The sequence below is a fragment of the Strix uralensis genome, chromosome 30 (assembly GCF_047716275.1).
Source record: "Strix uralensis isolate ZFMK-TIS-50842 chromosome 30, bStrUra1, whole genome shotgun sequence".
Lineage (NCBI taxonomy): Eukaryota > Metazoa > Chordata > Aves > Strigiformes > Strigidae > Strix > Strix uralensis.
Window position 1 is genome coordinate 3,932,775 of NC_134001.1, and position 12,166 is coordinate 3,944,940.

Consider the following 12,166-nt stretch of genomic DNA (forward strand, 5'->3'; position numbering starts at 1 on the left):
CTGCTTTGGAAGAGCTATGCTGAAGTTTCTGACATCACTTTCATGGCACACTGAGTCATCAGTGGAAGTCCAGACTTGCAAAGACAGTGTGTAATTATGAAACACCTATTCCTGATCAATTTCTCATGTCAGTCCTCTAGTTTTGGAATCACTGTTACTGGTTACACTAAATAAGAGAGGTGGTTTTTGCCAGAATAAACATTCTTGCATCACCAACTCACCCAAGGTTAATTTTTAGGCTTCAAATTCATGTCATGCACAGTTTCCTCATGAAAACAAGACTTAAGTCTGGTCCTGCACATCCCAGGCCTATAACAACTCAAAGGAGTTTGGGAAGGAGTGTACAAGTGTACAGACTCCTAGGGGGTACTCTATCCCAATATCCCAGTTCTCTTCTAGTAAATCCAACCATGCAACTTGAACCCAGTTTGCTTTGTAGAAACTTGTAGTAATTTTGAATCAAAATTGGATAATTGAACTAAAAATATATTCTACCTACTTTATTTAAGAACCTGACTTGCACTGACAAAAGTAAGGTGAAGTGCTTCTTTTTTGTAATAAATCTAAACAAATTTGGTCATATTTATTGCTGTGAACTGCATGTATCCAAGTCAAAGCCACTTTCTTCGTTTTCCCACAAAGGATATTTTCCAGTATTTGTGGTAATGGGCATTCTGAAGCGGGGACAAGGGGTTGTTCAAATGCAGATTTTAGTGAACTACAGGATAATAGCAAAGGTGTTGAAATCACAGGTTTGAACTGCAGACTTTATGCAACGATTAAGAGTTCCTAATTTGTATCAGTTTTCCCTGGAAAAAACCCACAAATCACATCCTATATAACACATGCTATATAATATAGGCTGTCTCCCTGGGGCCCGGGTTGAGGACATCACCAGGAAACTCCCTAGCCTAGTACAGCCTTCAGACTATTACACATTATCGTTCTTCCATGTGGGTGGCATTGAAGCCACAATGCGTAGTTCAAGGACAATCAGAAGAGACTTCAGGGCCTTGGGACAGCTGGTAGGGGAATCTAGAGCACAAGTTATTTTTTCTTCCACCTTTCCAGTTGTGGACAGTGATACTGGAAGAAACAGATGGACCCAGTCTATTAATACTCCATGGCTGCTGTCACCACCACAGTTTTGGGTTTTTTGATAATGGGATGGCTTACATGGCACCAGGCCTGCTGGCGTTGGATGGGATTCACCTTTCTCAAAGGGGCAAGAGGGTCTTTGCTAAGCGGGGCTTATTGACAGCTTTAAACTAGACTTGAAGAGGGAGGGATATAATATCAGGCTTGCCTGTGACAATCTGTGGGACAACACGCCAGGGTTAGAGGGATGGGGTGCCAGCAAGGGCCCTCAGCCTGTTGCTCTGAGATGTGCTGGGTACACTGGAGCACACTGGAAGTCTTACGGAGATGAGCCAGGGGCTCCTGAGCTAATAGGAGCGAAGAGAAACACTAGTGAAATACCTCAAAGGGATTCAGGTGTGTTCCTCTAAGAATGTGACCATAGCCTAAAGCCCAGCTGAAGTGCCTCTACACCAATACATGCAGCATGGGCAACAAATAGGAGGAGTTGGAAGCCACCGTGCTGGTAGAAAGCTGTGACCTAGCTGCCATTACTGAACTTCCCATGACTGGAGTGTGGCTATTGATGGCTACAAGGCTGTTCAGAAGGGACAGGCAAGGAAGGAGGGGCGGAGGGGTTGCCTTCTGTGTCAAGAAATGGATAGATTGTGAAGAGCTGTCTGAAGAATAGTCACAAGCTTATGGGTAAGAATTAGAGACAGAGGCAACAAAGGGAAGCTTGTGGTTGGTGTCTACTACAGGCTGCCCAATCAAGGGAAGCCTATTGATGAAGCCTTCGTACTCCAGCTACAGGAGGCTTTATGCTCGCAGGCTCTCGTCCAGCTGGAGGACTTCAACCACCCTGACATCTGGAAAAGTAGCAGGGCGAGCTGTAGGCAATCCAGGAGACTCCTGGAGTGCATTGAGGAGAACCTCTGAAGTCAGGTAATAGCTCTGCCAGAGGGGATGCAATACTGGACCTGATGGTCACCAGCGCAAGTGAGCTAATCAGTGATGTCAAGATTGGAGGCAGCCTGGGCTGCAGTGATCATGCACTGATGGAGGTGGCAGTCCTGAGGGATATGGACATCTTCCACTAGACCAGGTTGCTCAAAGTCCCGTCCAATCCGGCCTTGAACACTTCCAGGGAGGGGGCAGCCACAGCTTCTCTGGGCAACTTGTGCCAGGGCCTCACCACCCTCACAGGGAAGAACCTCTTCCTTACATGTAGTCTGAATCTACCCTCTTTCAGTTTAAAGCCATTACCCAACATCCTATTACTACATGTCCTTGTAAAAAGTCCTTCCCCATCTTTCCTGTAACCCACTCTAAGTACTGGAAGGCTTCTATAAGGTCTCCCCAGAGCCTTTGCTTTTCCAGGCTGAACAACCCCAGCTCTATCCCTGGAAAGGTTCAAGGCCAGGTTGGACTGGGCTCTGCACAGCCTAATTTAGTAGAAGATTTCCCTGCTTATGGCAGGGAGGTTGGACTAGATGACCTTTAAAAGTCCTTTTCAACCCAAACTATTCTATGATTCTATGATAATACGTTTCAGAAATCTGCAAAATCAGCAAAATTATGTAAATACTGCACAGTGAAAGAATTGCCTTTTTTATTGATGAATGAAACCTTGGTTATGTGGTGAATAATTGTTATTACTGTCTCAAACAGTAATACCAGTTTAATCATGTTTCTTCGGTGGAATAAGTCTGCTGCATGTGATTTTTTTCTCTTTGTTCGTGATGAACATCCTAATGATGTCTGTATTAATTATTAGATACAGTTAATGAATAACCTCCCATTCTGGAGGAAAATTTGCTACCACTGGGATTAAATGTTGATAGAGCCTGTAGTTAACAGTAACATATTACTGAGAGAAAGCAGTGAGAAAGCTAAATCTTGACCCATTTTCGTAATAGCTTATCATTTGAAAATGGCACTTCATAGTGTGTAATATGCAACAGGAAAACCTGAGCAAAATGAGTAAGACATATCTTCATCATCTCCAAGTGTCTCCCACTGGTACCACGGTTTGAGTAGGAACCCCACAACATACACACCCACATACCCAGGCATTCTATCATTCATTCTACAGATGAAACTGTCACTAAATCTAAATATAAAAGATCCAGTTTCCTGGAGTCTGTAAAGACATATTTTTTTTTCCTATTTAGGGAGTCAGCATCCAATTTTTACTTGCTAACACAGGGCTAACCTACAGTGATTACATATGTGAAATCACAAAAACAAACAGGCCATTGTATTGCTATACATAAAAAGTTTCCTTCAGTTCTTTAGAAATGCATCTTGTTATAAGGAAATATGCAGGTGTCTAATATGATAATATGATCGAGGCCAGAAACCACTATAGCCAGTCCTTATTTTACAGTTAACATAAGTCAGATATGTTGGCAGGAAAGACATTTGCAAGGCATATGCAATAAAATGGAAAGATGAAGTTGCAGCTGAGCAGGGTGGTGTGACAACTGCCATAGGACTGAATGATGGAGAAATAGATAGCAGGGAAATGAATGGTCTTTCATAAGGGCTGAAATTCTCAAAAAAGCTCTTCATTTGCCTAATGGTTGTTATTGCTGTCTGGCAGCTGTTGAAGATATTTTATACCACCTGAGAACCTGCCCCGGAGGGTGGAAATTAAGTCAGAGGTGTCACTGCTGAAAATCCAACCATAATTTTGATTGAATCTTTTTACTTTTATGGTTTATATTAGGTTTTGCTGTTGTTGTTTGATTGAATTTGCTGTTGATTTTTTTAAAAAAAGATCAAGGTATCCTTTAGGTAGCTTAAATAAGGTGTTTTTGATGAAAACTACTGCTTCCTTTGACCGAACCTAATGAGAATTTAAAGCATCAGTTCTTCCACAGTGGTTTGCGGTTTTGTTTTTGAGGTAATGAATTGTAGCATTTAACATAATTAACTCTCTTGCTTTGGTTTAACCAGGCTTGAACCTATGGATTTCTTTATATAAGATGGCTTTTGGCCAGTGTACTAGTCTTACAAGAAGGCTGCACACTAGGGAAGAAACACTTATGCAGGTGAAAGGCAATGGTGATGAGTATTGTGTTTTCTGGCAAAATGTGAGATATTAATTTGCAGGGTACATGCCATCTTACGAAGAATTGGAATAATAATTTAAAAAAAAAAAAAAAAAAGAAAGGTAAAAGCAACTGGAATTGAGATCTTTCTGCAAGATAGCTTTAATCCTTAGGTATTATCACATGAAAATGCAAAAGAGGAAACATCATCACTGAACTGGTGAACAATATCCAATTCAGATAGCTTTTTAACTCCCAAAATGTTCACTATTGTGTGCCTATATACATCTCACTGCTCTTTAGGAATTCTCTAGGAATTCTCTTTTTTAAAGTGCAAGATTCTCATCTTTGTTTTTATCTTTCAGGAAGGAGTGGTAAGTTTCCTTGATCCTACAGCACCCCAACATGTTATTCTTAAAGCCTCACCTGTGAGACTTAGTTATCTGGTTTTAAACTCCCCTACCTGGCTGGTAGAGAGGAACAGATTGATGCCGATCAGTAATGGACATGGGATTGCACTGTGACACTGTGAGACACTTTGGTTCCTGAGTTGGCCATGCCAGCAATACAGGATCTGTAATGAGTCTGTACAGAGAACAGACAAACTTCACTTCTGCTGGGCATAAATCTACTGTTTGCCTAACATAATCTGCTAGTATGCGTAGAAGGGTGGGTGGTGTCCGCGGCTGCGGCTTTCCATCACTACAGATGATTGTATCATGAGAGCCCCTAGGAGTTTCTTCACACACAGAGATCTTGTTGTTAAGCTCTTTATAAACCCAGATTTGATACCGGCTCATCTGAATTTACAGTCCAGGTTTATACTCCTCTGCACCTTTGTATTGGGCACAATGTGCTTTGTAATTCTGAATCTCTCACTATATTTATTCTTTCCCTTCAAAAGTAAAATTCACTTTTTTTTGTTTCTTTCTGGTAGTTAATGTGAATGAACATCAACATCCATCACCATTAGCAGTTCTCTCTTCAATTAAATTTAAATGTGATCTACAACATGCCTCAGCTCTTGGGACAGAAGCAGATATCATTCTTACCAATCATGTCTGTCTTCTCCATTTTCATGACAGTGTTGGTGCAAGTACTTACATAATGCTTAACAACAGATATAAATATAGAAAAAAGGATACATTTCTTTTTCCATTTCCCAAACAGGAGGCTTTACCAATGACCTGATACAAAGCATATTGACATCTGTGGAAGTCTTTCCATTTATCTTGCGTAGACTTTTTTCTGGGTCCCAAAACCAGAGAACAATACATCTTGAGATGAGGAACTACAACGGTGTAATTAGGAAAAGACAGTCATAGCCAGGTATATCACATTTCCATAAACTAGTATAAATAGATCCTGCTAATTTGGCAGGGAAGTGAAAGAATGGGCTGTCATGAGGAATAAGGCTAGATAATAAGACTCTGCTGCTGTATTTTATGTCTTTGTAAAAAGAGTTTCCGTCATTTACACATTTTTTTTCTACTGTTATCTGAGTCCAGTATTTAGAGTACTCACTGAATCTGACTGAGAAGAACTATTTTCAGCAAGGATTAATTCTGTCCAGTAGCAGGAAGTTAGGCAGGCCAGCTAAGGCTGCTTTATATGATTTTGTTTTGCCAGATTACCTGTGGCAGAGCCAGTAAACTGTAATGGAGATATCAGTCTCTTGTGTCATGGAACTCTTCAAAAGAACTTTAGGAATACATATAATACAATATGCATCAGAAACTTTACCACAAAAGAAGATAAAACCACCAAAATAATTACATTAACTTTTTATTGGGCTATCTTGAATACTCTGTTAAATAATAAAATGCAGGTATGCTTTGAAGGAAAGGAAGGAGAGAGTGGAAAAGCATATCTCTGTTTGCAGCTTTACTTTGGGGAAATCTAATTCATGTTTGCTTAGGTTTACTATAAGAAAAGACCTTGAAAATGAGACAATCTTTGTTCTAGTAGTCCTATTTAATCCATACATGACTGGATTGAGATAAATCTTGTACCTCATTGATTTATAGACTTCCTCCTCTATCCTCGTCACTTCTAAAGAGGAAAGACTTATCCTCTGTACAGAGAATGTGTAGCTAGATAATAAGTGCAAACTTGAAAAGTCACACTTAACTGTAGGGCCTCTCACATGTCACTGTCAGAAAGATTTTCAGTTTCATTTCATAAACTTCATCCTATTTTCCACATGGTTTATGAAGGTGATGTTCCCTGAAAAGTGGCACAATCACAATCTTTATGCAAGGTGAGGATGGGATAAATGTTGACCACTATTTTGTTATAATTTATTTATATCACATAATATTTACATTTCTAGACCTTATTGCTTTGTATACAGCTTTTGGGTACCGGATCTGCATGAAAAAAACAGTAAAACCGTTGCAGAGATCTCATTTTAATGAGATCCCTTGGCCACTGCGAGGATTGCAATTGACTGACTTCAGAGAATAGGACAGGGATGGCTGTATTCCTGTTATTTTCCATTCCCAGCAGAAGAACTGGTTTTGTACTGGGGGGATAAGTGAGAAGGATTCCTGGAGCCCTAAAGGGCAGGGTGTGTGCCAAACCTGTCCTCATCCCTGCTGAGCACAGCAGCAGAAGGTACCTACCAGGAAGCCACACTGTAGAGTGTGAAACACCCTTTACCAAAGTGGTGAATCAGGAGCAGAGACAGAGAGGTTAGTACAGCAGTCAGGATTTTTTTCCTTCTTTTCTGTACCCTGGGCTTTCTCATCAGGCATTTGCTTGAAAGTTGGACTTTATAAGACCTTCAAACCACCCTTTTGTGGGAAGAAAATCTTCCAACAGATGGAAATCAGGAAAACTTTGCTGGGCCAGCTTTCACTAGATTTGGTTTGGGAGACCTAACAGATCTTTTTAAGAGAGGAATTAACGAATGGGGGCTTCCTCCTAATTTTACAAAAGGACGAAAGGACTATTATCACCTGCTTCCTTTTAGTCTTTAACGTAAGGATAACCAAAAGCAAATGTCTCAGAAGCAAGCATGTATTTTTTTGTACACTGGTACCTATTCACATGGCATGAGGCAGGAGACCTGTATTTCTTTTATGTGTCTGTTATTGTAACTTAGCCAAATTCAGGTAAAATAGCTAAAATTCTGACTCAACTTGCTCAACAATATCAATTCTGAAATAGAAAAAAGGAGTAATACCTTTTTCTAGTTCTGAGCATGCATATAGTCTTACATTAATTTAATTTTATCCAGTGTTCCTATGTATTATAATCTCATAACTGACTTTGAAAACAATTCAGGGAACTTTGTTTTTTAACAGCGGATACATTTATAGAGTGAAATGTTGTTTCTGAGTTCCAGTTTGCCTTTGTGTTTGCTCTGTCACTGCATCTCTTTTGTCCAGATTTCCTGCTGCCCTCAGAATAAGCCTTTCTACTTCAGAAGTGGATACATTCAGAGAGAGTTCTTTATTAGCTATGTTCCATGTCTGTGTGTCCCATCCACTTAGATTAGTAGTAGTCATATTAACTCCAATATATATTTATTTGTGTAAGAAATAGGAAGCTCTTAGTTGTCATTCTAGTGAATTCATAATAATGAAACCTTGTTTTAATACAATTTTTATTATTAGATAGCCTAAGGCTTTGTCAAGGAAGTCAGTATCTTGGATGTAGCTTTGAAAGTGGAGAGAATGAAATATAGGAAATTAGAGAAATACATGAAAAGTCAGCCTTCTCTTACCACTTTACAAGTAGGAGCAGAATAAGAATTAAGATATGGATATCCTTATTCTCAGCTTCTCTTGAACTAGCCTCTAAATTTTTTTACCTCAGACTTGAAGTAAACTCACCTTTATATCTCTTATTTTTGAATACTGATCAACATAGTAAATGAGAGGCATCAGGAAGATAGACTGTAAAAAGAAAAGGTATAATTATCCCAAATGCAAAGAGGGAGTCTGGGTCAAATATGAGGTTTTCCTTTTCAAAGACTATGACTTCAGCAGCTACTGTATGTTAGTTATATCTAAGTGCACAGTGAACTGTACAAGTGCACTTATTACCTAGCTACAAGGGGGAGCGACCTTCATGCTGCCCTACAAAGACATTTCAAGCTTGTTAAGCATACTATGTTTAGCAAAGTTACAGTCATGATGTTTAAACCAGAGAGGAAGCATAATTAATGGAAACAAGTGCATTTATGACATGAACAGCACATACTGACCAGATCTCTTCTAAAAGGATTATCCTGACTTTTCTCCTACACTGCATTTTGACTTAGAAATGGAAGTGGCAGTTCTGCAGTGATTTGTCATGCAGAATTTTTCACTGAACTTCAGCAAGAAGAGAAAATTTATAAGGAGTTTTTATTCTCTACGTCATAGATAATGCTAGGAACATACATATTTATTTTCAAGTTGGTTATCTTGATATTCATAAAAAGGAAATGTTTAAAAACAATTACATATTCTTTTCAAGCAAATAATATTTTGTAACCATTTAGATTAGAGATTATTTTCCTCAGATTTAGAACTATGATCCTTTAGGGAGAAGAAAGAAAAAGTAGACAAAAGGATAAAAGTTTTGGTTACAAGCTATTTTTAGTGGAGTAATTTCAGGTAATTAAGGAAAGTAATTTAATCTCAAACTCAAATCTCATCAATCAGAAAGACTGAGACTCTCATTATTCACGAAGATTTTTCTAGCAGCAGAGCCATTGTTTAACTCCCTAAACAGATACATGGCTGTGTAAGCACAGTGTGTTGCATCCTAAACTTTGCTAGAAGGTATCAAAGAAAATACTATTCCTGCCTCCTTGAAAAAACAGAGTCACTCAGGAATGACTCATACTACTAATAGTGACAGTTGTATTGTGAACACTTGGGAAGTCAAAACTGCGAGAAAGTTAATTTAATGTTCTTATATCTTGTAATACATCTGAATTTTATCTGGAGAATAGTATCATCATCTTCTGGTAGGGGAGAATATCGACATTCTTCTAATTTTCCCTCTTTTACTGTAGTCTACAGTCTGAAACACTACAGATCTTGTCTGCTTTGTATCAGTCTGGTTGTTTTGATAATATACTGAACTTGATGGCAAATTCCATAGATTAGGTGGCATGTTGAGTTTGAGGTTTTCTAACTAATACCAAACAAACCAAAAAATAGTTTTCAGAGTTTAGCTTTATTTCATTCTTAGCTCCTGTGGAATGTGGCATATCTTGTTCTTGACTTCACTATAGAGTTATTTGGTTATTTGGGTATTTAAAGCAAACAAAACTCTCCTTTTCCTAGACACTAAATCTTGATACTTGTTTCACCGAAATATCTGAGTTTAGGCACTGGCCAGGAGACACGATAATACCGGTTGTCATGGGGCATGTGTGAACCTAGATGAAATGTAAACGGAGGGAAGTAAACATCAGTAGCTTTTCCTACTTATGGTCAGACAGTGCTTCTATTAAGAAACAGGCTAAACATGTAAGTGTGCTAGTTGTATGAATTACATTTGTTTGTTTGGGGAGATCTTTTTTCCCAATCAACATCTTATTTAGGAAGATTGGGGAATAGCAGGCAGAACTGTTACCTAGACTTTGTCCTCACAGTCTCACAATAGGCTTATAGAGCAATTTAAAAATCAGATTGCAATGCATAGAGTGGGATTATATCTTGCTAAATTAGCTAGTACTTATAGCAGTGCAGCCATGGCAACAAGGAGTTTAGCGGACACTAGATCCCTGAATTTAGGTAGGTTTTGTGGCCTGCATTGACTCTAATGCTACCATAGCAACACTCTTGTCTGCAGCAAAGATAGTTTATTTAAAGCCAGCACCAGTATGTCTGCATAAATTTTCATTATGCCCTTGAATTTCATAATAGACATATTCTTAAAGATAGTGGATGTCCAACAGCCGTGAGAAGTGAGTGTGGAGCCAGATCTTTCTGGTTTACTACAGCATTTCGTAGACATAACTGAGTTGATTGATTGTCAGGATAAAGAAAAGGAACTTAACTGGTATAGGTGTGCATGGAGATAATTTTGGCCAGACTAAACACACATTCTATTTTTGTTAATGAATGCTAGTTTTTACTTGGTGAAAAACACTGCTTGGATTGGTTGTTCTCCTTAAATAGATAGTATTGAATCTACTGACTCACTTGGCAGCATTATCCTGTGATGAGGTAAATATACCACAAATCCTCAAGCTACGTTTCTGTACTTGTAAACTCAGGTGTTCATATATAGTTTGCAGAATATCTAGGTCAAAAGACAATTGAACAAAAGTAAGAAAATTTGGCTCTGTAAGTAAAAACGCCAAGGACTTATGTCTTGGAGCTCATAAAACAACACAATTTTATCTGAAATATACCTGGATTTCCTAGTGACCAGTGTGCTGCTCAAAATCTTATAACCATTGCAAGGACAAATGGTGCAACTGCCACAGATCATAGCTGTAAATGAAAAGATTTAATCACATCTTTTGAGTTTGCAGGTTATAGGAATTGAAACCTGTGGTTTTCTTAGCCTCAGCTGGGATATTGATTTCATTCACAGCAGGTGGAGATATAACAACAGCCACCTCATTCCTCTTCTGAAGCCTATAGAGTTGCACTGTGGTCTAGCTGGAAGTGATTGTTATGGCCTCTCAACAGTTACAGCTTGTTGAAGCTTAGAGTGTGTTATGATTTTCTTTTCCAGAGCCACTCCTGCATCACAGTAATGTTCATCTTACATTCTCTGCTATTGCATTCCTGGGGTCATTCCAAAGTATTTAACACTCTGAATACAACACAACCTGAGTACCTTATGCTAAATTTGTATTCCACCACGTCAACTGAATTCCAAGTGCTTGAAGGTTGGCCTTCATCATGAGGAGTCTGGGACAGAAAAGTTTTTATGATTACCATGTTTTGAGTCTTCAGATTTGGAGAAGGAATGTTGGCTATTTTTTGTCTTCAGTCATGGTGATATCTACTGAATTTGAAATCTGAGTGGCTTATCAGCCTAACAAAGTGTACCCATGAAGAGAAAAAACTTCCATACAAGGATCCAAAATCATACCTGTCACCGAGCAGTTGGGGTCTTATCCTCTGTTATGTAATTTCATAATGCAATACATTACAAATTGATTACATGACATTGAATTTAGCTGATCTAGCTGATAACTGGCCTTCAGTGCTCCAAAAGAAACTTGGTTCATACACGCCACAGAAACTTGTATTTTCTATATAAGTGAGGTCCCTGTATTCTTCCAAGGTAGAGGACAAAAGGAAATGAGTAAAGACATGACTCCTGAGATAGCCTATGTGGAGATTTTTGGAGAGGCAGAACACGCTCCATATGTTTAATTATTTTTCTCTTTGAAGAGCTTTCTTTCTCTTTGTATTTACAAGTAGTCACAGAAAGTATCTTCAGCATGAAACAAAATTTACATCAATATTTTCTGCAAGCTGAATTAAAATACAGAAATTGTAATTTTGAAAGGCATTTTAATTAATGAAGTAAAGATTAAAATAATAAAAGCTATCAAAAATGTATCATGCCTGACAGTTGTTCATCATTAAAGTGTGAATGACCAGCTAAGAAAGTAAGTAGCATTTTAAAAAATGTTATGTTCTGAGAAGTGAGTTAAAATGCCATCAAATTTAATCAAAAGAAAAAAGTAATATGAGATTGTGTGTTAAAAACTATTGTGAAGTTTAGAGTACCATGTGATCTCAGAGGCCTGAGGGGCAAATCAACAATTAAAAACTAAAAAAGACTAATTAAGGTTTTATTATGACAAACCTATTTTATATGTTGGTTTCAAATTATCATCTGCTACTCCATGCCAAAGATAAATGTTTGAATATGATCAAAATCAGGTGAGAGCTGGTTAAGAAAAGTAGCTAGGAATATTACAGGATTTTTCTGGCAGCTGTCCTTTCTGCTGTATGTGAACAATTTCTCTACATGATGGTTATACTGCACATCTTATTATTGCTTATACCTCCAGCAGTGTCCTTGTGTTGCTTTTAACCCTGCTCCACTCTACTGTGAGG